Raw genomic sequence first — 3,829 nt, 5'->3', positions numbered from 1 at the left:
GGATAGTCTCGTGTAGTGGAATAGTGTCGTCAATGTTTAAGGAAAGAAATGCTTAACTTTAGCTACCCATGTACATATATATACATGCAGGTATTGTCACTACATGCATGTACACGTATATGCTGTTGCTACTTTGAAAGTTAGATTATAATTGCAACTTTTCAGTGTAATGTCTACCGGCATTCCCATTAGATTCGTTGTTTCCCATTTTTAACAGTCATTAGTGATGCATTCATTGTTTAATTATTTTGACATTATAATGCATGTACTGTACGTGTGTGCATTGCCTGTTTTAATCAGCCTATGAAATGAGGAACATACATAATTACGGAAACAGTCTTGCATGCACGTATTAATTAGCATTAAAAGTACGGCCAACTGAACTATTAGGCACTGATTGTTGTTGGTTTTGCACCGTGCAGTGCGAATGACACTATACGTGTGCGTAGACTATTAATGATATTGTTTTAAGTTGCTGTTTGTGTTTAGTGCTAACAGTGAATGGTGGGCTGAGTTGCGCAAAGAAGAAGACGAGAGAATTGCAGGAACTATCGGGACAGGATAAGTAAAAGGTGTTATTGACACGACAGTCGGACGTGTACACTTTGAGACCCGATAAAACTGTGCTGATTACGGTAGTCTCGACCTTTTCAGTTATTAATGCCAAAAGCCTTCGACTCTTGTCGATGCACGTTTATAATGCATGTGGTATGCTTGCATGTACCGGTCCCGCCTGATTGTAGAAGCGTCCTTATTTTAGAGGGTTCTGCAGGTGTGTACGTGCATGCATGTTGTACCTGCATGCATACGTGAACATTTAATGTGCATGTACATGACTGGCAACATTGCGTACTGTATTCATGCAAGCATCCATCATGTGCGCATAATGAACAAGAGGTAATGTGATCTTCTGCATGTACGTGTGCATGTGTGCAGGCATGTAAGTGTATGTGACGTCAGTACTTGTAGCAATTAATACGTGCACACGTGTGTCTGTGTATAAATATTATAATCATGTACATGTATAGCATCATCCTATTCACTATAGGCAAAAGAAAGGAGAGAGGGTGTAGGTAGTGATGCACCAGTTAGCGATGACACGCTTACGGCTGCATCAGGCTATCATGCTGTTGCTCCTAATGCCGACAGGTAAAACACCAGAGCACTGTATGCCTGATGCATTATTTATGCATTAGACATATTACACCACACAACCAATCAAGTTTTAAAAGGTTGCATTTTAAATCGAAGGGTCTCGTTAGTATATTGAATCCCTGAGATGCTCCGATTTGAATGAAGTAAATTTCGTGTATTGCTAAACTTTTGGCGGTGGCTAGTTTTAGTCTGGCCGTGATATGCCATTGTGCTTGTGTGCATGTGGCAATACTGACAAATGGCTATCATTATTGAGTACAAATTGACTGAAATCCTCTAAAAAATATGATTTTATACTCTACTTCTATTAGATGTGTTTTATTTACACTGTATTTATTTATTTGTTTATTTATTTATTTATTTATTAGTTCGAGAATGTCAGAGAAGAGAAAGCAGCTCATTGCCAATAGTAAATATCTCGGCGGCGATATAGAGCACACTCATCTCGTCAAAGGATTAGACTATGCACTCTTGCAGAAGGTGAGATAAAGCAATACATGTACGTGTACTATTAACGTACAAGTTTGCATGTACATGTGATTTGATTCTGAAGAGCCATTCCAACCTAGGACTTACGTGCCAGTCCATTTGTTTCATGTACATGCATCTACATTGTATTTTAAGAGATTGTGTGTCAGTAAATGCTAAAAAATTATTGTAGACATTAATTATACTCTTAACCGTTTTTACATGTGCTTGTATTTGTATGTGAAACAATGTTAATCTGCTGTACGGTACATACATGTACATGTATGCAGGTACTGGTACAGTAATTATAGTTTCTTCCTCTCCTGCAACGCGTAATGCCAAAACTTGTTACCATTTTGGCCCACGTCACCCATAACCTTGTATGAATGATTGCATGTACATGTATGTGTGCACAAGACATGCTTTACATCTTCTCTACATGCTGATGATTTATATGCACATGTAGATGCAATGTCTACATTATATCATTGTACATGTACATACAAGCATACATACTTAGCATGCTTTGTGGTGATTTCCACAAAGCATGCTAAGTGAGCTAAACAGCATGAGCTTCATGAGCTGACAGACACTGCAATAGACAATTAGACATACATGCACATGATGGCTTTTTGAGTAACTTAATTTTAAAGATTCGTAAAGAGTCCATGTTTGCTTGAAATCAGCTCAAACTTTCTACGCAGAATAAGAACATTACATGCATCCAATAGAATTATTAGAATGATGAATTCTCACCCGGTCAATTTTGGGAAATTTACCCAGAGATCCTGTACTAGTACAGGGACTTTAGCCCGTTTTTAGTAACTTAAATTTTTTTTTTAAATCAAAGTTTGATCAGAATCAGCTCAAAATTTCTATGCAACACAAGAACATGCATATGTATCAGATAAAATTATTAAAATGACGAATTCTCACACAGTCAATTTTGGCAAAATTTGCCCTGAGGTCCTGTACTATATAATACAGGGACTTTGGCCAGATTTTTGAGTACTTTTAAAATTTGATAAAAAATCCAAGTTTGATCAGAATCAGTTCAAAATTTCTACGCAACACAAGAACATGCATATGTATCAGATAAAATTATAAAAATGACGAATTCTCACATAGTCAATTTTAGCAAAATTTGCGCAGAGATCCTGTACTATAGTACAGGGACTTTGGCCAGATTGTAAAAAGTCTTATGTATTCTTGCTTATGCAGGTTCATAGTGAAATGGTGGTCCGTGATCAAGAAGCTGAAAAGATTAAGAATTACGAGAGAAAGAAAAGGAAAAGAAGAGATCTATCAGTGCATGTGAGGAGGGATCAATCAAGTCAAAACTAGGTTAGGGGACTCAATTATCTTTTTGTTACTTGATTCTGTGTATTATGTACAATAGCAAAAAAAGATACATTCTATTGTCTTTCAAGCAAATGCCCCGGAAAAGAACGAATTCTTTCTACCAGGAAGAATGGTTAGTGCTATAACATGTACATTTACACTGCATAATTTTTGTACACTGCCACCCGGCATATGTTACTTTGTACTTGAGTGTTCGTGATCAAGGTATTTGTACATGTGCTGTGGAAGGATAGTCTCGTGTAGTGGAGTAGTGCCATGGATGTTATGTTTAAGGAAAGAATTACATGATTTCAGCTACCCATGTGCAAGTATTGTCAGTACATACTGTTGATCTTATAGCTATTTTGAAATTTAGATTATGATTGCAACTTTTCAGTCTAAAAGCATTCCCATTGGATTCGTTGATTCCAATTTTTAACAGTCATTGGTGACCGTGATTCATCTTTTAATTATTTTCGTTAGTAATTTAAATTCCTGAGATGCTTCGATTTTGAATGAAGGAAATTTTGAGTAATTGGTAAACTTTTGGTGGTGGCTAGTTTTAGTCTGGCCGTGATATGCCATTGTGCTTGTGTGCATATGGTAATACTGACAAATGGCTATCATTATTAAGTACAAATTGACTGAAATCCTCTTAAAAATAGGATTTCATACTCTACTTTTATTAGACGTACAGTATTTTCATTTACGCTGTATTTATTTGTAAGGTAGTTTATTTATTTATTAGTTCGAGAATGTCAGAGAAGAGAAAGCAGCTCATTGCCAATGGTAAATATCTCGGTGGCGATATGGAGCACACTCATCTCGTCAAAGGATTAGACTATACGCTCTTACAGAAGGTGAG

The 3,829-nt window shown here is 36.6% G+C and overlaps 1 long non-coding RNA gene across 1 annotated transcript; it reads left to right on the top strand.

The window, feature by feature from the left end:
* The first annotated feature begins 108 nt into the window (after positions 1-108).
* Positions 109-3,820, top strand: LOC105315565 (uncharacterized). Its single transcript, XR_002189490.1, has 5 exons — positions 109-1,149; positions 1,524-1,635; positions 2,845-2,967; positions 3,023-3,097; positions 3,713-3,820. It is a non-coding gene; the product is annotated as an uncharacterized LOC105315565 (long non-coding RNA).
* Positions 3,821-3,829: the final 9 nt, after the last annotated feature.

This window comes from Amphimedon queenslandica, unplaced genomic scaffold, assembly GCF_000090795.2.
Source record: "Amphimedon queenslandica unplaced genomic scaffold, v1.1 AMPQUscaffold_9532_Cont18395, whole genome shotgun sequence".
NCBI classification, from domain to species: Eukaryota; Metazoa; Porifera; class Demospongiae; order Haplosclerida; family Niphatidae; genus Amphimedon; species Amphimedon queenslandica.
This window is presented reverse-complemented; position numbering and strand designations above follow the sequence as displayed.